This window comes from Chrysemys picta, chromosome 11, assembly GCF_011386835.1.
Source record: "Chrysemys picta bellii isolate R12L10 chromosome 11, ASM1138683v2, whole genome shotgun sequence".
NCBI lineage: Eukaryota > Metazoa > Chordata > Testudines > Emydidae > Chrysemys > Chrysemys picta.
The window spans coordinates 384,636-407,052 of NC_088801.1; the positions used below are offsets into that span (position 1 = coordinate 384,636).

The 22,417-nt window shown below is 51.0% G+C and overlaps 1 protein-coding gene across 3 annotated transcripts in view; it reads right to left on the reverse strand.

Moving 5' to 3' along the window:
- The window catches only part of LOC101946673 (uncharacterized), a 107,581-nt gene that overhangs the window by 11,318 nt on the left and 73,846 nt on the right, over window positions 1-22,417 (reverse strand). The window contains exon 1 of one of the 3 annotated variants that reach the window (XM_065561312.1): window positions 16,462-16,763. The exons of 1 other annotated variant lie outside the window; for it this stretch is intronic. The gene's annotated coding sequence lies outside the window, so the exon portion shown is untranslated. Of the gene's footprint in view, window positions 1-15,257; window positions 15,386-16,461; window positions 16,764-22,417 lie in introns of those variants that run through there. One more of the 3 variants, XM_065561313.1, reaches the window with a different exon arrangement.

The window sequence follows — 22,417 nt, forward strand, 5'->3', positions numbered from 1 at the left end:
CTATAATGGCAGAGAAAAAGGAGGGTCAGGGCAAAACTGGGAGGCAAGATCAAATCAGTATCTTAGATGCCTATATATAAATGCGAGAAGTATGGGTAATAAGCAGGAAGAACTGGAAGTGCCAATAAATAAATACAACTATGACATTGTTGGCATTACTGAAACTTGGTGGGATAATACACATGATTGGAATGTTGGTGTGGATGGGTACAGCTTGCTCAGGAAGGATAGACAGGGGGAAAAGGGAGGAGGTGTTGCCTTATATATTAAAAATGTACACACTTGGACTGAGGTGGAGATGGACATAGGAGACGGAAGTGTTGAGAGTCTCTGGGTTAGGCTAAAAGGGGTAAAAACAAGGGAGATGTCATGCTAGGAGTCTACTACAGGCGACCTAACCAGGTGGAAGAGGTGGATGAGGCTTTTTTTAAGCAACTAACAAAATCATCCAAAGCCCAAGATTTGGTGGTGATGGGGGACTTCAACTATCCGGATATATGTTGGGAAAATAACACAGCGGGGCACAGACTATCCAATAAGTTCTTGGACTGCATTGCAGACAACTTTTTATTTCAGAAGGCTGAAAAAGCTACTCGGGGGAAGCTGTTCTAGACTTGATTTTAACAAATAGGGAGGAACTTGTTGAGAATTTGAAAGTAGAAAGCAGCCTGGGTGAAAGTGATCATGAAATCCTAGAGTTTGCAATTCTAAGGAAGGGTAGAAGGGAGAACAGCAAAATAGAGACAATGGATTTCAGGAAGGCAGATTTTGGTAAGCTCCGAGAGCTGATAGGTAAGGTCCCATGGTGTCATAACTATAAAGGGAAGGGTAATAGCTGTCCTGTGTACAGTACTATAAAACCCCTCCTGGCCAGAGACTCCAAAATCCTTTTCCCTGTAAAGGGTTAAGAAGCTCAGGTAACCTGGCTGGCATCTGACCTAAAGGACCAATAAGGGGACAAGATACTTTCAAATCTTGGCGGGGGGAAGGCTTTTGTTTGTGTTCTTTGTTTGGGAGTGTGTTCGTTCTCGGGACTGAGAGGGACCAGACATCAATCCAGGTTCTCCACATCTTTCTAAACAAGTCTTTCCTATTTCAAACTTGTAAGTAAATAGCCAGGCAAGGCGTGTTAGTTTTCCTTTGTTTTCTCAACTTGTAAATGTACCTTTTACCAGAGTGTTTATCTTTGTTTGCTGTACTTTGAACCTGAGACTAGAGGGGAGTCCTCTGAGCTCTTTAAGTTTGATTACCCTGTAAGGTTAATTTCCATACTGATTTTACAGAGATGATTTTTACCTTTTTCTTTAATTAAAAGTCTTCTTTTTAAGAACCTGATTGATTTTTCCTTGTTTTAAGATCCAAGGGGTTTGGATCTTGATTCACCAGGAGTTGGTGAGAGGAAGGAGGGGAATGGTTAATTTCTCCTTGTTTTAGATCCAAGGGGTTTGAATCTGTATTCACCAGGGAATTGGTGAAAGGTTTTTCAAGGTTTCCCAGGAATGGAATCCATTGAAATGGTGGCAGCAGAACCAGAGCTAAGCTGGTAGTTAAGCTTAGAAGTTTTCATGCAGGCCCCTACATTTGTACCCTAAAGTTCAAAGTGGGGATCCAGCCTTGACACATAGGAATCAAGACTGAGGGGAAAAACAACTGAGGAGACTTGGCAGTTTTTGAAAGGGACACTATTAAGGGCCCAAAAGCAAGCTATTCCCAGGGCCGGTGCATCCCATTAGGTGACCTAGGTGGTCGCCTAGGGAGCTACCATTTGGGGGGCGGTGACCGCAGCGGCATTTCGGGGTGGGACCTTCCGCCGCCTAGGGCAGCAGAGAAGCTGGCAGCACTCCTGGCTATTCCGCTGGTTAGGAAAGATAGAAAATGTGGCAAAAGACCAGCTTTGCTTAATCACGAGATCTTGCATGATCTAAAAAATAAAAAGGAGTCATATAAAAAATGGAAACTAGGACAGATTACAAAGGATGAATATAGGCAAACAACACAGGAATGCAGGGGCAAGATTAGAAAGGCAAAAGCACAAAATGAGCTCAAACTAGCTACGGGAATAAAAGGAAACAAGAAGACTTTTTATCAATACATTAGAAACAAGAGGAAGACCAAAGACAGGGTAGGCCCACTGCTCAGTGAAGAGGGAGAAACAGTAACAGGAAACTTGGAAATGGCAGAGATGCTTAATGACTTCTTCGTTTCGGTGTTCACCGAAAAGTCTGAAGGAATGCCTAACATAGTGAATGCTAATGGGAAGGGGGTAGGTTTAGCAGATAAAATAAAAAACGAACAAGTTAAAAAATCACTTAGAAAAGTTAAATGCCTGCAAGTCACCAGGGCCTGATGAAATGCATCCTAGAATACTCAAGGAGCTAATAGAGGAGGTATCTGAGTCTCTAGCTATTATCTTTGGAAAATCATGGGAGACAGGAGAGATTCCAGAAGACTGGAAAAGGGCAAATATAGTGCCCATCTATAAAAAGGGAAATAAAAACAACCCAGGAAACTACAGACCAGTTAGTTTAACTTCTGTGCCAGGGAAGATAATGGAGCGAGTAATTAAGGAAATCATCTGCAAACACTTGGAAGGTGGTAAGGTAATAGGGAATAGCCAGCATGGATTTGTAAAGAACAAAACCTGTCAAACCAAACCAATCTGATAGCTTTCTTTGATAGGATAAAGAGTTTTGTGGATAAGGGAGAAGCGGTGGATGTGGTATACCTAGACTTTAGTAAGGCATTTGATACGGTCTTGCATGATATTCTTATCGATAAACTAGGCAAATACAATTTAGATGGGGCTACTATAAGGTGGGTGCATAACTGGCTGGATAACCGTACTCAGAGAGTTGTTATTAATGGTTCCCAATCCTGCTGGAAAGGCATAACGAGTGGGGTACCGCAGGGGTCTGTTTTGGGACCGGCGCTGTTCAATATCTTCATCAACGACTTAGATATTGGCATAGAAAGTACGCTTATTAAGTTTGCAGACGATACCAAACTGGAAGGGATTGCAACTGCTTTGGAGGATAAGGTCACAATTCAAAATGATCTGGACAAATTGGAGAAATGGTCTGAGGTAAACAGGATGAAGTTTAACAAAGACAAATGCAAAGTGCTCTGTGACGAACTGGGACTGTTCTTACTGTGGTCTGTGAATGCTGACAAGGGAGTGTGGCTAGGATAGTGTTGGAAGCTGGCTGGAGAGATGGCTGGGAGGCAGAGATGGCTCTGACCTCCCAAGGGGGGCTGGGATGCCCTGGGACCCCAAGCTGGACCTAACTGAGGGGGGTCCTGTTGTCTGTGCCTGCAAGACCTGTCTTGGACTGTATTCCTGTCATCCAAATAAACCTTCTGCTTTACTGGCTGGCTGAGAGTCATGGTGAATCGCAGGAAGCCGGGGATGCAGGGCCCTGAGTTCCCCCACACTCCGTGACATGGGTGAAAACCTCACTTCTTCGGATGCATAGAGTGAAAGGTACAGATGCAGGCATTATATACTGACACATGGAGAGCAGGGAGTTACTTCGCAAGTGGAGAACCAGTGTTGACAGGGCCAATTCAATCAGGGTGGATGTAGTCCACTCCCAATAATAGATGAGGAGGTGTCAATTCCAGGAGAGGAAAAGCTGCTTCTGTAATGAGCCAGCCACTCCCAGTCCCTATTCAAGCCCAGATTAATGGTGTTAAATTTGCAAATGAATTTTAGTTCTGCTGTTTCTCTTTGAAGTCTGTTTCTGAAGTTTTTTTGTTCAATGATAGTGACTTTTAAATCTGTAATAGAATGACCAGGGAGATTGAAGTGTTCACTTACTGGCTTTTGTATGTTACCATTCCTGATGTCCGATTTGTGTCCATTTATTCTTTTGCGGAGGGACTGTCCGGTTTGGCCAATGTACATGGCAGAGGGGCATTGCTGGCACATGATGGTGTTTATCACATTAGTGGATGTGCAGGTGAATGAGCCCTTGCTGTTGTGGCTGATGTGGTTGGGTCCTCTGATGATGTCGCCAGAGTAGATATGGAAAAATGATCCCTCCCTCTCACAGACCTTGGGAGGCAAGCCAGTCCTCGCTTACAGACAACCCCCCAACCTGAAGCAAATACTCACCAGCAACTACACACCACACCACAGAAACACCAACCCAGGAACCAATCCCTGTAGCAAACCTCGTTGCCTACTCTGTCCCCATATCGACTCTGGTGACACCATCAGAGGACTCAACCACATCAGCTTATGCCCAAATAAATCTGTTAGTCTTTAAGGTGCCACCAGACTCCTTGTTGTCCCTGGTCAGTGCAGCCCCAGAGTAAAAGGGGGGCACGCAGGGTGTTAAGGGGCACCTTACGTGATCCGAGGCCGACCGCCCGCCTCTCCGTGGGGTTCCACCACAGCCTTCACCATGAGCCAGTCCACTTCCTGCCGTCCCACAAATGGCTCCGCCCCCTGAGCCACTCCAGCCGTCCCCGCAAATGGCTCCGCTCCTCGACCTGTGAGCTGCTCCAGCCATCCCCGCAAGCCTCCGTGCCACTCACTGCTCCTCCAGCCGCTTAGCAATATAGCTTCAGGCTCCCCCACTAGTTAACACAGCACTCAGTGATCTCAGCTCTTAGTAACTTTAGCTCTTTTGTGATTTCAGCTCGTAGTAGGGGAGCCCCAGGGCTGGTGCACCATTGGCCCAAAGTGAATTCAGCTCAGCAGCCTGTAACTAGACTCCTGATGGAATCAAAGTTAGCTCTGACATTCAACAGTAGAGAGAGGAGGTGGTACAACTGGTGTTTCAGGCCCTCAAAGGGGGGGGGGGGGAGCATACTATCAGGTACAAATACACACCTCCATCCCCTCTCTCTCAATTCACTGGGTTTTGGAACCCATGTCCCTTGTCTAGCGAGTGCTACTTGGGTGATGGTGAGACCCTCTGTCATAAAACAGTTTCACTATCCTTGATTCACATAATCAGGGTAACAACTCTATTCCTCCTGCCCCAATAACAGAGAAATTGGGGATCCCACCCCAGCCAAAGTAACCACTATCAGTTGCTGTTGTCTTGTGCCAGGCGGGTGGGTGTGCCTATGCAAACAAGATCAGCCCCTGGAGTTCTTTTCCACACTCGCCATAATTCACCACCAGATGTCAGGGTAGAGCTCATCCTGACTCTGCTTACACTTAGGACAGAAGAATCCCATACACCGCTACAGGTCTGGGACCGACTGGCTAAGCAGCAGTTCTGCAGAAAAGGACCTGGGGGTTATAGTGGACGAGAAGCTGGATATGAGTCAGGAGTGTGCCCTCGTTGCCAAGAAGGCCAACGGCATATTGGGCTGTATTAGTAGGGGCATTGCCAGCAGATGGAGGGAAGTGATTATTCCCCTCTAATCAGCACTGGTGAGGCCACACCTGGAGTACTGTGTCCAGTTTTGGGTCCCCGACTACAGAAAGGATGTGAACAAATTGGAGAGAGTCCAGCGGAGGGTAACAAAAATGATTAGGGGGCTGGGGCACATGACTTATGGGGAGAGGCTGAGGGAACTGGGATTGTTTAGTCCGCAGACGAGAAGAGTGAGGGGGTGTACAAGGGTTTGCCAGGGCTTGACCCTCTCCGGGCGGCGAGGAGCCACACCAGCTCACTACACCACTGGGGCTGCGGTACTTTGTCCGGCCGCAGGGTCTCCCTCAGCAGCCCTTGTGGTTCTGGAAGACACAGGAAGCCCGGCCCTGGCAGCAGGCTGGGCACCAATGTTATGTCAGGGCTCAAGCCCTCAGTCGGGGCTGAGCAACACACAGGAATATTTAGCCCAGGCCCTAGGTCCGGGCGGGGCAACAAACGCTGAGTCAGAAGCTCAGACCCTCAGTCAGGGCTGAGCAACAAACAAGAAGTCCCAGCCTCTTCAGGCCTGGGAAAGAGGGAACACCGGGGGGGGACGCAGGCCCTCCCACTCCACTGCGTCCCAGCCCGGGGCCCTAGCAGCGACGGAAACTCGCTGCTGTCAGATCCTGGCCACAACACACTGACATCAGCTCTGGCAGTGCTGCAGCCAGACTGGGGTCGGCTGCCCCCGGGCCACTTCCACACTCCCCCTCGGGGCCTACTTGGGGCCTGGTGTCGGCCTCGGGGAGATCCTGGACCATGGGTTCGTCAGGCCAGGGATCGTTCAGCAGGCCTGGCGGCTCCTCCGGGTGGCGGGCGCGGGGCAGGCCCGGCCAGTCCTGGCGGCCACCCCGGCCGCAGAGTTTTCCCAGCCCCAAGCTCGGCTGGAGACGTCTGGTCTCTCCGGCGGCTGGGGCCTGACTGAGCTCTGAGGACGAGCCTTTGTACTTCCGGGTCGCCGCCTGACCCTCTGAGAGGCGGGCTCAGAGCTCCCTAGCTCCGCCCACTCCGGCCTCCGGATGGGCTCTTCCCTCTCCAGGGCGGTGGGGAGCCACATCGCCTCACTACAGGGGGGATTGGATAGCTGCTTTCAACTACCTGAAGGGGGTTCCAAAGAGGATGGAGCTCGGCTGTTCTCCCTGGTGGCAGATGACAGAACAAGGAGCAGTGGTCTCAAGTTGCAGTGGGGGAGGTCTGGGTTGGATATTAGGAAACACTATTTCACTAGGAGGGTGGTGAAGCACTGGAATGCGTTACCTAGGGAGGTGGTGGAGTCTCCTTCCTTAGAGGTTTTTAAGGCCCGGCTTGACAAAGCCCTGGCTGGGATGATTTAGTTGGGGGTTGGTCCTGCCATGAGCAGGGGGTTGGACTAGATACCTCCTGAGGTCGCTTCCAACCCTGAGATTCTATGATTCTCTGCCCTGCTGTCCCAGTTCTGTGCGCTGCATACGGGCACAGATTCATAGAGTTCGGGACCAGCAGGGACCATGAGATCATCTAGTTCAGGGCTAGGCAAACCACGGCCCGCGGGCCGGAACCGGCCCATCAGGGCTTTGGATCTAGCCTGTGGGATTTCCACCTGTGGTGCCGCGGGGCTAAGACAGGTTCCCTGCCTGCCCTGGCCCTGCCCCGCTCCTGGGGCAGCCGGCACCACGTCCCTGCGACCCCTGTGGGAGGGGAGAGGGCAGAGGGCGCCACGTGCTGCCCTCACCTACAGGCACCCCCCCCCACACACAGCTCCCATTGGCCAGGAATGGGGAACCGCAGCCAATGGGAGTTTTGGGGGAGGTACCCTCAGGCGAGGGCAGCACACAGAGCCGTCTGCCCTCTCCCCTCCCGCTGCAGACCGCTGCCACCCCAAAGCCGCTCCAGGTAAGCAGTGCCCGGCCGGAGCCCCCACCCCAACCCCTCCTGCACCCCTCACCCCAAACCCCTGCCCTGAGACCCCCTCGCGCACCCCAAACTTCTCCTGCACCCCTCACCCCAAACCCCTGCCCTGAGACCCCTGCCTTGAGCCCCTTGCTGCACCCGTCCTGCACCCAAACCCCCTGCCCTGAGGCCCCTACTGCACTCCACACCAAACCCCTCCCTGCACCCCAACCCCCCCACCCCAGCCCTACATTCATGGCCCTGCATGCAATTTCCCCACCCAGATGTGGCCCTTGGGCCAAAAAGTTTGCCTACCCCTGATCTAGTCTGAGCTCCTGGACAGCCCTGGCCGGAATATTTTGCCCAGTTACTCTTGTGCTGAGCCCCCAGGACTTTGTGTTTCACTAAAGCCCCCCCCAGGGAGGCCCCAGGCTGGATGTGATGCCACCAGGAGCTGGAGACTCCAACCCTTCCCTTGGAGCTTGTTCCAAATCGGTGCCTTGTTTCCGATTTCAGTTTGTCGGGCTGCAGCTTCCAGCCGTTGGCTCTGGTTCGTCCCGTCTCCGCTAGATGAGAGCGCCAGCACTAGTGCCTGCTGGTATCTGCCTGGGGAGGGGCTTCCACACGCATCACGTCACCTCTCCCTCTGCCCCCTGCTCAGCTGGGCAGACCCAGCTCGGTACGGCTCCCACGGCACAGCGATTTCCGCAGCCCTCGAGTCATTTCTGAGCCTCTTTCTGCACCTGCCCCAATTTATAATGTTTTTTTTTTTAATGTGGAGCCCAGAACTGGAGGCAGGATTCCAGTATCGGTCTCCCCAGTGCCATATTCCGGGTAAAATCCCCTCCCTGCTCCCACTCGCTTCTCCCCTGTGTATCCAGCCCAGGCGGGCACTGGCTCTTTGTGCCACCGCATCGCACGGGGAGCTCACGGTCAGATGCGTCTCCACTCTGACCCCTACGTGTCTGTCAGCGTCTCTGCTTTCCAGGGTACAGCCCCCCAGTCTGTAGCTTACCAAACACTGCGTACAGCAACCCCAGGGATCTGCCAGTGCCCCTGCACCATGACCCCCAGCACCTCCTGCTAGTCACCTCTGTGACCCACGGACCTCTCGGTGCCAGCTGGCAGAGGGCACAGGGCACATGGGGTACAGGGATCCCCTGGGTTCACCATCGGGGTCATGTAACGTCTGCTGAAAGCCTGTGTCACACTGGTCATCGTGAGATGTAAGTGCGGCGACTATGTGGGGACGTCTGTATATCTGCTGGAAATTGTGTTCTCCAGCCTTGCAGGTAAAGACAGATCACTCAAAGGCAGCGCGCGGTGAGACAAGCTGCTCCTGACAGCGGGTGGGAGACACTCATCTCCCCGGGGGCCGGTGGGTTTTGTGTGTCTCACAATAGACGTCTGTTAATGGAGTGAGTCAAATGCTAACAAAGAGCCGGTGGAGAATGACCACGCTGAGGGATGGACAGACAGACACCAACCGGCATATGGTCCCTGGGGGACAAACAGACAGAAGCACGCAGCCCCCGGTGGACAGAGAGACAGACAGACGCATGTGGTCCCTGGGGGAGGGACAGAGAGATGCATACGGCCATGCGAAACCTGGGGGGATGGACAGACAGATGCATGCGGACCCTGGGGATGGACAGACAGACGCACACGTGGTTCCCTGGTACCGGGGTGTGATCCACGCGCCCATAGAGCGTGGGGCGAGGGGGAGACCAATGCCCCAGCGCCCATCAGGGCCCTGCCCCATGTGCAGGCTGCCTGCTGCTGCAGCCGCTCCCACCCAGAGCCAGCAGCTCCCTGCCCGTTCCCCGCCCCACACTCCACCCTGGGGCAGCCGGCTCCAGCTGTGTGGGAGAGAGTGCCCCCGCCCTGTGTGACGTTATTGATATACTCTGGGACCATATAGATCATTGTTGCAACCAAGGTCCTGTAGTGGCACCCAGATCTTGTGTAAAGGGGGTCAAATAGGGGTCTAAGACAAGGTTATGGTTTACTGGTTATGATTATGCTGTCTATATGTATGTATCAATTTTGTAGTTGAAGTTAGGAATATTGGCTCTATACTATCTGCATTTCAAACTTAGGCTATGCTGCTGGGTGACATCCCAGACAACATGGTGTTAGCTCTGCCTAGCCTGCTTGATGGCCCATTAAGGACCATCAGCTATACAATGGACCCATTGAGAGAAGGCAGATACGCCTTGTAACTCAGCAAAGTATGCAGGGACTGGCCCATGTGACTCCAGACTCCATTTTGCTGTAATTTTCCACGGTAAGAACAAAGGTGTTCTTACACCTGGAAAAGACTATATAAGGCTGATGCCTCATCTCCATCTTGTCTTCAATCCTGCTTCTTACCTCTGGAGGAACTTTGCTACAAGCTGAAGCTTTGAACAAAGGACTGAGGACCCATCCCAGCGGGGGATGTATTCCAGAGTCTTGATTTGAACCTGCAGTTTATTCCATCGCTGCTGCAAGCCTGAACCAAGAACTTTGCCATTACTGGATGTAATTGATTCCATTTAACCAATTCTAACTCTCATCTCGATCTTTTTCCTTTTATGAATAAACCTTTAGATTTTAGATTCTAAAGGATTGGCAACAGCGTGATTTGTGGATAAGATCTGACTTGTATATTGACCTGGGTCTGGGGCTTGGTCCTTTGGGATCAGGAGAACCTTTTTCTTTTACTGGGGGTAGGTGGGTGGCACTGGTGGTAATACTGGGAAACTGGAGTGTCTAAGGAGATTGCTTGTGAGACTTGCGGTTTGCCAGTGGGATGAGACCGAAGTCCTCCTAGTCTGGCTGGTTTGGTTTGCCTTAGAGGTGGAAAAACCCCAGCCTTGGGCTGTAACTGCCCTGTTTGAGCAATTTGTCCTGAGTTGGCACTCTCAGTTGGGTTCCACCAGAACCGCATTGTCACACCCTGTATAGGGAGAGCAGCCCTGCCCAGCCTGGGGCGTGTTGGGGGGTGTTGGGCTCCTGGGGGGGTGCCCCAGGGGACCCCACGCTGCCAGGCCAGGTTTGCCTGGTCAAAGGAATGGGGCGGGGGGGGGGGTGGGGAGAGGAGGCTGTCAGGGCCAGGGCCGGCTCTAGGTTTTTTGCTGCCTCAAGCAAAAAAATTTTTGGCTGACCCCCACCCCAGCCCTGGGCTCTCCCGCCCCCCCCCCCCCCACTCCCAACTGCACCCTCCTGCTGCCCCAGCCCTGGGTCACTGGTAACTCGCTCCCAGGGCGGGTCATTCAGCAGGAATTTTGGATGTGCACAGAACACAGACAGGATTGGTTCCCATATGGTTACAGAACTGCAGTAAAGTGGAACAATTTTCAGCATGTGTGATTGGAGGATATCTAGATGCATATTATAAGACTGTCCTACATAAATGAGGAAAAGTTGAGGTGCCTTTATTATTCTTTTGTTCTATTCTTTGTTTCTGTGGGGAATTTGCCAATGAAATCACTGTCTGCCTTTTAAACAAATAAAACTAAAAAAAAAAAAAAAGCAATGGCTTTTCCAGTCCTAATAACCACTGGGAAGCATTTCTTGCTCAATTTATCCTACTTTTTCTACAGCAAGTTACAGTGGATCAGTAGATTTGATTTGGGAGAAATGAAGTAACAGCTGCCCAAATTGAGCTTGAGCACTCCTGAATTTTGAGGTGTTCAAATCTGGAAGGCAGGTGCTAGATTCCCTTTCTGAATATTCGCTAAATCTGGAAAAGAAAAGTCAATTTCTGCTTCCATGGCTCAGAAGTGGAAATCCTCCTACGTGCCTGGTACTGTATCTAAAGCTGCCCAGGTCCTAGTAGAGCCTCCCCTCCCTTCCTTTTCATTTTAAATTCCAGTGGGATCCGCGTACCTCCCTTGCTAGGCTTCAGATAGAGAGGGGCACTGTCCATTTAGTCCCCCCAATTCTTTCTTTGGGGGAGAGCCCAGGGCTGGGGCGGCAGGAGGTGTAGGTGGGGGCCAGGGCTGGGGCACAGGGGGTGCGGGTGTGTGTGGGGGGAGAAGAGCCCAGGGCTAGGGTGGCAGGAGGTGTAGGTGGGGGCCAGGGCTGGGGCACAGGGGGTGCGGGTGTGTGTGGGGGGAGAAGAGCCCAGGGCTGGGGCGGCAGGAGGTGTAGGGCGGGGAGAGCCCAGGGCTGGGGCGGCAGGAGGTGCAGGGCGGGGAGAGCCCAGGGCTGGGGCGGCAGGAGGTGCAGGTGGGGGCCAGGGCTGGGGCACAGGGGGTGCGGGTGTGTGGGGGGAGAAGAGCCCAGGGCTGGGGCGGCAGGAGATGCAGGTGGGGGCCAGGGCTGGGGCACAGGGGGTGCGGGGGTGTGTGGGGGGAGAAGAGCCCAGGGCTGGGGCGGCAGGAGGTGTAGGTGGGGGCCAGGGCTGGGGCACAGGGGGTGCGGGTGTGTGTGGGGGGAGAAGAGCCCAGGGCTGGGGCGGCAGGAGATGCAGGTGGGGGCCAGGGCTGGGGCACAGGGGGTGCGGGGGTGTGTGTGGGGGGAGAAGAGCCCAGGGCTGGGGCGGCAGGAGATGCAGGTGGGGGCCAGGGCTGGGGCACAGGGGGTGCGGGTGTGTGTGGGGGGAGAAGAGCCCAGGGCTGGGGCGGCAGGAGATGCAGGTGGGGGCCAGGGCTGGGGTGGCCGGAGGTGCGGGGGAGGGAGAGCCCAGGGCTGGGGCGGCAGGAGGTGTAGGTGGGGGCCAGGGCTGGGGCACAGGGGGTGCGGGTGTGTGTGGGGGGAGAAGAGCCCAGGGCTGGGGCACAGGAGGTGCAGGTGGGGGGAGAGTCCAGGGCTGGGGTAATACGGGGGTGCGGGGGGGCGGCAAAAACCCTAGAGCTGGCTCTGTCCCTACCAAAGCTGCAGCATGAGGTTTCAGTTCCATACTCCTTCCCCCTCCCTTTCCTGTTGGTAGTGGCCAAGGGAATGCTGGGAAATGTAGTTCTTTCCCTGCTCCAGGGCTGGCTCTAGAGGCAGGGAGCTAACCAAGGAACTACATCTCCCAGGGCCCCCTGTTGGGTCTCAGCTCTCATGCGGGATTCTTGCGCCCCTGCAAATGTGCCGCCCCAAGCCCCTGCTTGCTTTGCTGGTGCCTAGAGCCGGCTCTGGCCAGGGCCCCTCCTTGTGCTGAGCTCAGTGGGGGCCCTGAGCGCCGACAGGGAGGAGTGACCCCCACTGTCCTCCCACCCCGTGAACACGCTGCCATCACACACACACACACACACACCCCACGCACGTGGCCCTGACGAGGGGCAGCACCGACACCCCGATCACAATTCTGCCATCCCCCCCATGTCTCCCAGGCGGCACTGGACGGGCTGTGGGGGGAGCCCACTGTCACGCTGTCTGGAGCGGCGCAGGACCGTGAGTGCCAGCCGCAGAGCAGAGCGTCAAGAAGCCGGGCAGACGCCCCGAACTGGAGTGTCCATCACAGATTTCACCTGCCCAGTAACAGGTGTGAACACCCGAAGCACTGCAACAGTCTGACCGGCGTCACAGACAGTCCCCGTGGGCTCTCTGTCCAGCCGGCCACCCAGCAAGCTGCTTCGGGATCGCTGGTTGCCAGGCACCAAAGATCACAAACGATTCTGGTTACTCCCCGTCTCCGAGATCAGCCACTTGCCCCAGGTCAATTTGTACCTTAGATCACACCCCAGAGACAGGGCCTGTAGCCAGCCCTATAGTAACTGACTGAGGATTTACTAACTAGGAAAAAGCCATGAGAGAGTTTGTTCCAGGTCAAAGCAGGGCGCGTCTACACACAACTGAGTGACAGTCGGTGGGTCCAAAAGATGACACTCGGTCAGCGCTGACTGTCTTTTAGGGCTGACGCAGGGTGACCCCGGGGATCTCTGCTTCGGTTCGGTAGCTCCGCCCTGGGAGCCTCCAAAGGGCAGAAGAGAGGAAACATTTTCTTGTCAGCTGTTTTTATTTCCTTCCTCCGGAATTCAAGCTCATGGGTGGAGGCTTTTCCTGCAGCCTCGTCAAGGGTGCGAAGGGACAGTTAACACAGGCTATGGCTACACTTTGCAGGGTTTTTGCACTGTCAGTTTCACCAGTGATAGTGAACCGGTGAAAGTGAAGCGCTGGTTTGTGTACTCACTTACTTCCTCAGGCGTCAGAGAGTGTTTCCATCGGGGATGAGAGCAGCGCTCTAGGGCAGCTGTCCCACAGTGCAGCTCGCTCCAGTTTGATGATAGGTTTTGTGGGAAGGGGGGAGGGTGATCAGGGCACCCTGGTCCCTGCAGGGCCCCCTCTCCCCAGACACTGATCAGCCCAGGAGCTCAGCATTGCTCCAAGCAGGGGATCCTTTGCTCCGAGTTTCAAAGTTCCCGGGGCATTACAGGGGAGGGGTGGACATCTGTTTACCTGGCCTCAGAGCAGCAGAGCTGCTGGCCAGAGTGGTCACCCAGGCACTGTGGGAGATGCTGCAGAGGCTAAACGCCCTGTAAACAGGAAGAACGTGTCTTCACTTGCACATCACCGCAAAAGCAGCCGCGATAAGAGCCGTCCGCCTCTCGTGGAGCTGGTTTTCGGTTTGCGGTGAAACTGCTTTAGCGTTGCCAGTGCAGACCAGCCCTTAGTGTCCATCCCTCCGGCTTTCCTCTCCCTGTCCTGACCCTTCCTGCAGCTCCCAGCTGGCTGCTGCTGTCTGGTGACTCTTACTCCGGAGGGGATCTAGTAACTTAACAGTTTTCAGAGTAACAGCCGTGTTAGTCTGTATCCGCAAAAAGAAGAACAGGAGTACTTGTGGCACCTTAGAGACTAACAAATTTATTAGAGCATAAGCTTTCGTGGACTACAGCCCATTCAAACCGGAGTCTCTACGCAAAAGAATTAATGGACACAAATCTGACATCAGGAATCAAAATACTCAAAAACCAGTGGGAGAACACTTTAACCTGTCTGGTCATTCAGTGACAGACCTGCGGGTGGCTATATTACAACAGAAAAACTTCAAAAACAGACTCCAAAGAGAGACTGCTGAGCTAGAATTGATATGCAAACTAGACACAATCAACTCCGGTTTGAATAAGGACTGGGAATGGCTGAGCCATTACAAACATTGACTCTATCTCCCCTTGTAAGTACTCTCACACTTCTTATCAAACTGTCTGTACTGGGCTAGCTTGATTATCACTTCAAAAGTTTTTTTTCTCTTAATTAACTGGCCTCTCAGAGTTGGTAAGACAACTCCCACCTGTTTATGCTCTCTGTATGTGTGTATATCTATCTCCTCAATATATGTTCCATTCTATATGCATCCGAAGAAGTGGGCTGTAGTCCACGAAAGCTTATGCTCTAATAAATTTGTTAGTCTCTAAGGTGCCACAAGTACTCCTATTCTTCTTTTAACTTAACAGTGAAAACGCCTCCAGCCTGCCCGCCCTATCAGCACAACACTGAAACTGTTAAAGAGCCAAGTATCAGGTGATAGCTGTGTTAGTCTGTATCTACAAAAACAACAAGGAGTCTGGTGGCACCTTAAAGACTAACAGATTTATTTGGGCATAAGCTTTCGTGAGTAAAAACCTCACTTCTTTGGATAAATAGAGTGAAAGCCTGCATCTGTAACTTTCACTCTATGCATCCGAAGAAGTGAGGTTTTTACTCACGAAAGCTTATGCCCAAATAAATCTGTTAGTCTTTAAGGTGCCACCAGACTCCTTGTTGTTTTTGTTAAAGAGCCAGTCAAGGGGGAATGCAGCCATTCCGCAGGCACTTGCCAACGCCCAGGGATATACTGTCAGGTTCTGAATTTACTGACAAAACCAGCTGTGCGTCACTGTTGTATTTACTCCGAACATGTCAGTCTATAGGACCCTTAATTTAAAATTTGCTTTAAAAATGTTTCATTAGTGAGTTGGTGACAAGTATAATATCACATCTCTAAAAAATCCTTGCATAGATTTTAGCTGCACAATCATCTTTAGCCTTAAACCAGGGGTCGGCAACGTTCGGCACGCGGCTCGCCAGGGTAAGCACCCTGGCGGGCCGGGCCAGTTTATTTACCTGCTGACGCGTCAGGTTCGGCCGATCGCGGCCTCCACTGGCCGCGGTTCGCCGTCCCGGGCCAATGGGGATCTTCAGACATAAAGTTTTTGAAATAAATCCTTCAAAAGCTCCCCCTTCTCTAAAATACACATTTTAATTTTAATTACTATAGTAAAAAAAACTTGCTTCCAAAGTCTTTCTGTCCTTTCTGGCCATCCCTTTCTCCCTTCACCCCCCACACCCCCATTGAAGAGAGCTCTTAAAGGGACAACACCCCTTTCCTTCCAGATAGATGGACAAAGAGATTCCCTGTCTTTATTTCTGACTATCTGATGAACTAGTTTTAAGATAACCCTCCAGCAAAATCAGTACCTAGTAAGATATAAAATCCTTCGTTATGCCTAACATTTTTGTAAACATATTTTTTAACATTGGTGAAATTTCAGAATAGGGTGACCAGACAGCAAGTGTGAAAAATCGGGACAGGGAGTGGGGGTAATAAGAGCCTATATAAGAAAAAGACCCAAAAATCGGGACTGTCCCTATAAAATCGGGACATCTGGTCACCCTATTTCAGAAACACGTCTATTGTTATGGAGATCACACACAGTAAATTAGTGTTCCCCTTTTCTAAAAGCAATGAACATTGTTATGAACACATGAAACCTCTGTGACCGATTAATTTAAAATAACGTCTTTGTTTCAGTGAGTTAAATATGTAGTAATCTGGAAGGATTGCTTTACGAAGGCTTAAGGGTACATTTAAAATATAAAATCAGCTTAGAAATACTGATTAAGAAAATGTCAAACAGAGAAGAGCTGCATCCTGAATTCCATAATATTTAATGTCGTATTCAGCAGGACGCTGCCTCGCCCTTACTACAAAGTGTTTACAAATAAATGTCTGACAAACTTCAGGGCATATCAAAAAACCTGTGACTGACATTTCTTATTCCCAAGTTTAATGCTTTTAATTAGGTACTTTCTGCATGTCCATTCTGCATGAGGGAGAGGGTACGGGGGTCTCTGCGGGGAACTGTGACTCTCCGCCACCGTGAGGCGGGCTGGGCATTCGCTATCCTTTGCTGCCTTGTCCCCCCACAGTCTGTGCCCGGGCTGCCATCGGCATAGGGGCACCATTTTAATAATACTGTGCAGGGCCCCATAAATCCTAAGGCCGGCCCTGGGAGCAAGTCACTGCTGAGCTGGGCTCTGCACTCACCAGATGCTGCTGAGTTTGGGTCTCGTCTGGTGTCTCACTTCAGGGGCTGCAGCGACGGCTGTTCTGCGTCCTCTGAACAATCTGATGCAGCTTAGCCCCTTTCCCTTAGGCAACAACAGGAAATCCCTGTGATGTGAAACCTTTCGCTTTTGGTTTCTTCATATTGTATTATGGGAATTATGTTTTTGGGTGAGTGGAAAAGCCTGTCCCCTCTAGACAGGATTCACGGGCGCAGGTCGTTTCTAACGATTCAGCGTCAAACGGGAGCAGCCAGAACTTTCTGGGCTTTTCTTCAACGCAGAGTTAACGCCAGAGTTAGGCAAAAAGCTTTTCACACACTTATTTTTGGCAAAGAATGGAGATTCAGTGACACCAGAATGGTTTGTGACTTTGTGTTGATTTTGCTGAATTGTTCATTTAAAAAAAAAATGTCAAAATGGCCAGTTATGATATTTTCAGAATGAACCGTTCATTTTTTTGGTTTGAAATGAATTCTCATTTAGAAAACTCCTTTAATTTTATTTTTTTCAAAAAGCTTGAAATCAAAATGAAATTCATCCAAAAATATTTCTGGTTGAAACAAATGTTTAGTTTTTGATTTGCTGAAAACTTTGAAATTTTTCAACTTCTGTTCAGTTCAGATTGAATTTTCTTTTTATATTTCAAAATTCCCAACACATGGATCAATCTGTTTGGGTTTCTATTGCCCAGTTCTAGTGAACTCACGTTATAGCTCAAGTGGTTGCTCTTAAGTCAAATCCCGTCCACACACAAACTCCTTGTTCACGCGCAGGGCTGCTGTTAACTCAAGCTGGCTGGGCCATCAGGGGTACAGACTAAAGCCTGAGTGAGCACAATTCATTAGCTGCTAACTTGCCCATTGTGCAATGTGGATCCAATTTTAAGAGGACCCCCTAGATCAGGGGTGGGCAAACTTTTTGGCCCGAGGGCCACATCTGGGTGGGGAAATTGTATGCAGGGCCATGAATGTAGGGCTGGGGCAGGGGGTTGGGGTGTGGGAGTGTGACGATGCTGTCCGTGGGAGCCAGCTGAGGTCACTCAGTTAGGGTGAACTGCAAACAAAACGGGGCAGACAAACCCCAAAAGCTGGCGGATATTCCAATACTTAGATTTACCAACCAGCACAGAACAGCTTCTGTAGTACCTCACTGGTTACTCAGACGTCCAAACAACGCAGTTCCCTTAACGTGCCCAGCCTCAGGCCTCCGTCCAGACACACACGTCAGATATGATGATGATTACAGAGAATCTGATCTCATCATATAAAAGAAAAGGTTCTCCTGACCCCAAAGGATCAGCCACACACCCAGGTCCAATTATAACTTATCTTACCCAAAATACACACTATAGCCAATTCTTATTAACTAAGCTAAAATTTATTAGAAAAGAAAAGAGAGAGTGTTGGTTAAAAGATCAATATACAGACAGACTTGAATTCAATTCTTGAGGTTCAGGTACATAGCAGAGATGAGCTTGTAGTTGCCAAAAGTCCTTTTAGAAAGAGTCCATAGGTTATAGTCCAATGTCCATATTCAGGGTGACTCCAGTCAGTGACTGGGGATCTCAATCCTTGTGGCTTAAGATTTCCCCCTCTTGAAACCCAAAGCAGATCTGAGATGAAGCAGGATTGTGTCCCAGGGTTTTTATACATTTCCAGCAGCCTTTTGGCCTGAGAAAACAATAGGCTTAACTCTCCTTCTCCCAAACATCTTGGTAATTAGCACAGGGTAATTTATCCATTAAACTAGTTCAGATACAGGTTACCACAACCTTCAAAGAGACATAGAGACAATAATACTATTTAATTTAAGTGTCTTCCTAAATGTTAATATTCCTTTTTTGATCTTTGAATCAAAGCTGTAGCAATAGACAGACTTGTTTGCTTACATCACAGGACCTGAGCAAACACCTCCCCTTCTACCTCTAACAATGCCGGCTGCATTTCAAAGCTCTATTTATTTACAGATCTTCCTAACCAGTCTTTAAAGTTCGGCCATGGGTCAGGTCAGTTAATTAACTCTTTCTGGCCCTGTCACCTTCCAATGAGATATGATATTACACTCATAAAGTCACAGGGAGGGAGTGCAGAATGCAGGAGGGGCTCAGGTCAGGGGGTTGGGGGGCAGTGGGGGGCATGGCTTGGCTGGTAAAAACTGAGCCACATTCCAGGGAAGGCTCCGATGTGAACTGGCATCTTCAAGTGCATTGTTGGCTTAAGTGGTTTTTGATTGGGCACTTAATGTGCACTTTTCTCAGGAAGCTGACCAAATGCTCTACTAGGCTAGTTAAAATCAAGCCAGTACACAGCCAATATTCATAACTTCGAATATGAAAATGGTACATGCATTCAAATAGGAGGAATAGATTCAGTAGATCAGAACCTTTACAGAGATATGTTACATGGCATACGTAGCATAAAACATATTCCAGTTATGTCACATATACATTCATAAGCGTATTCCATAAAGCCTTATGGGGGGCACCGTCACAATGGGAGTTGCGATAGCTGACATGAGAGGTCAGGGCTACGATAATGGTGCCAACATGAGAGGAAAGAACAGAGGAGTGCAGACACAGATCCGAGAGTAAAACCCTCGAGCTTTTATTGTCCCGTGCAGTTCTCATTCACTGAGCTTGGTGGTCAGTGATGCAGCATCAGCTTCTAGTGAGGCTGCTGGTTTTTTTAATGTAAGTCAAAGCATCTCTGTATTTTTCTCTGCATCAACTCATCGATGGCAAATTTTGAAGCAACATCTGGGAACATCCTCACTGACACTGAAACCACTGAGTGCCACACGATGGGAAAGTCGAGTGGAGGCGATAAAGCCTATCAAACACCAAATTGGGAAGATAGATGATGCCATAGTTGCCATTATGGAGGATGATGCTATGACAGGAACTGTTCGTGGGAGAACAGTGGCAGAGGGAAATGGAATCACCAGAAACATACATAACTTCACATTTCTGTGTGGCTTAGTGTTGTGGCATGACATCCTGTTTGAAATAAATGTTGTAAGCAAGAGACTCCAAGGAGTTGACCTTGATATATCTGGAGCAATGGAACAACTAGACATAGCAAAGTCACACCTACAGTCTTACCGGTCAGATGAGCGATTTCAAAACGTTCTGAAGAATGCACACAAGTTGGCAGAGGAACTTCACACTGAAGCTATTTTCCCACCCATTCAAGAATACAAGAGTCACCAAAGAAGAAGACCTTTTAATTACAAGGCACGGGATAATCCCATAAGAGACCCCAAACACCAATTCAAAGTTGAATTCTTTAACCAGGTGCTAGATTGTGCAATACAGTCAGTTGAAGAACGTTTCATGCAGCTCAAGGAACACAGCAGTATATTTGGGATGTTGTATGATATTCCAAAACTCCTCACTATACCTGAAGAAGACCTACACCAGCAATGCAGGGCACTAGAGACAGTGTTGACACATGATGACATGCGCGATATTGATGCGAGTGATTTAGGTGATGAACTGAAAGCCCTTTCAAGACACATTTCAGCAGGATCAACTCCAAAGGTTGTTCTGGAATATACGTGCACAAATAAGATGACCACCCTCTTTCCAAATGCTTTTGTTGCTCTGCGCATACTTCTAACACTTCCTGTAACAGTTGCCAGTGAAGAACGCAGCTTCTCCAAGCTGAAGTTAATAAAAACACATCTACGCTCCACAATGACACAGGAGAGGCTGGTCGGCCTTGAAACCATCTCAGTAGAGCATGAGCTAGCCCAGACTGTGGACCTTCAGCAGGAAGCAGTTCAAATCTTTGCAACCAAGAAGGCCAGGAAAGCACCACTTTGATTATTCAAACAGATAAAAATGCCAGTGTTTACTATGCAGACAAGAAAAGTTACATTTGCTGTTCAGGCGTTTGAAAGTTAAGAGTTACTTACAATTTTTGAACAAGGCATTTTAAGTTGTTAGTTCTCCTTTATTGGGGTAGGTAGCAGAGCAGGACCATGAGAGGAGTAGAACAGGAAGAAGGCAGATTTAAGATCTTTCAAAGTTTTGGCCCGAGCGAGGGGACATGGGGGCGTCATTTGAGCTCCCCGCCTCAGGTGCCAAAATGTTGTGGGCCGGCCCTGCTCCTCTGTGTGTGTGTGCGTGTGGGGGGCAGAATTGTGATTAGGGGTGTTGGTGCTTCCCCTCCTCAGAGCCGTGTGTGTGTGGGGTGTGTGTGTGTGTGTGACGGCAGCATGTTCACGTGGCGGGAGGGCAATCGGGGTCACTCCTCCCTGCACGCGCTTGGGGCCCCCACTGAGCTCAGCACAAGGAGGGGCCCTGGCAGCCTCCCCCCTCCCATTCCTTTGTCCAGGCAAACCTGGTTTGGCAGCCTGGGGTCCCCTGGGCACCCCCCAGGAGCCTGACACCCCCTCACACATCCCAGGCTGGGCAGGGGCCACTTTCCCAATGTGGGGGGGGCGCTCTCTCCCACCCAGCTGGAGCCGGCTGCCCCAGGGTGGAGCGTGGGTCGGGAATGGGCAGGGAGCTGCTGGCTCTGGGTGGGAGCGGCTGCAGCAGCAGGCAGCCTGCACATGGGGCAGGGCCCTGATGGGCGCTGGGGCATCGGTCTCCCCCTCGCCCCAGGCTCTACGGGCGCCTGGATCACCCCCCGGTGCCATCGGGGTGCTGCCCTCGCGGCCAGCCCAGCTCCGCGGCAGGACACCACGCGGCGCGCCTGGCTCGGGGTCTACTTGTGCCTCTTTATTATGGAGCAGTTTGTACCTTTATAAAACGGGGACTCGCATCTCTGACATTCAGCAGAACAATGGGGTGACTGCGCCCCTCCCCCAGGACCTCGCCCCTCACAGGCTCCAGGGTTGTGTGTGTCTGTCTGTCCATCCCCCTTGGACCGCATGGCCACATGCTTCTGTCTGTCCATCCCCCAGGGGCCGCATGTGTCTGTCTGTCCATCCCCCAGGGTCCACATGGCCATGTGCATCTGTCTATGCGTCCCTCTCGGACCGCATGGCCACATGCTTCTGTCTGTCCGTCCCCCAGGGACCCTATTCCTGTTGTCATCTGTCTGTCCATCCCCCAGGGACTGCATGGCCATGTGCGTCTATCTGTCCGTCCTCCAGGGACCGCATGGCTGTTGGTATCTCTCTGTCCATTCCCTGGGGGCTGCATGGCTGTGTGCGTCTGTCTGTCTGTGCCTCCTCCTCCCTCCACCCCCACACACAGGCCTGCAGGAGCTGCCCACACTGCTGCTCACCTCATAGATGACCCCTCAGTCTTCTCTTTGGGGGGGAGGGATAGCTCAGTAGTTTGAACATTGGCCTGCTAAACCCAGGGTTATGAGTTCAATCCTTAAGGGGGCCACTTAGGGATCTGAGGCAAAATCAGTACTTGGTCCTGCTAGTGAAGGCAGGGGGCTGGACTCAATGACCTTTCAAAGTCCCTTCCAGTTCTAGGAGATGGGATATCTCCATTATTTATTTATTTATTATTTCTCTTCAGCAGACTAAATAGGCCCAGTTCCCTCAGCCTCTCCTCATAAGTCATGTGCCCCGGCCCCCTGATCCTTTTCATTGCCTTCCACTGGACTTAGATTTCCAAGACTTGAGTTTTTTTCTCAGTTTCAAAGTCTTTCCACTAACTTTCAGGGCCCCTGTTGCCTCTTCCTGGCTGGACAATGGATGGGATTTGAAGTTAGTTAGGAGATAAGATCGGGAGAGCTGGCAATCTCACTGCGCAGAAATCAGCTGGTTATTTGAAAGGGTGGGTCTGCCTGGCTGGGGTGGGTCTGCCTGGGGTTGATGTTTGTGTGTCTGTTAATGGCACCAGGAACCAGTCTCAGCAGCTTTATAATTAACGAACACATTTTTAAGTGCAAGTTGGCAAATAACACAACCATTGTGTATTCGTTTGTGCTGTGGTGGTATCTGCGGAGGCCCCAGTCGGGCTCAGGGCT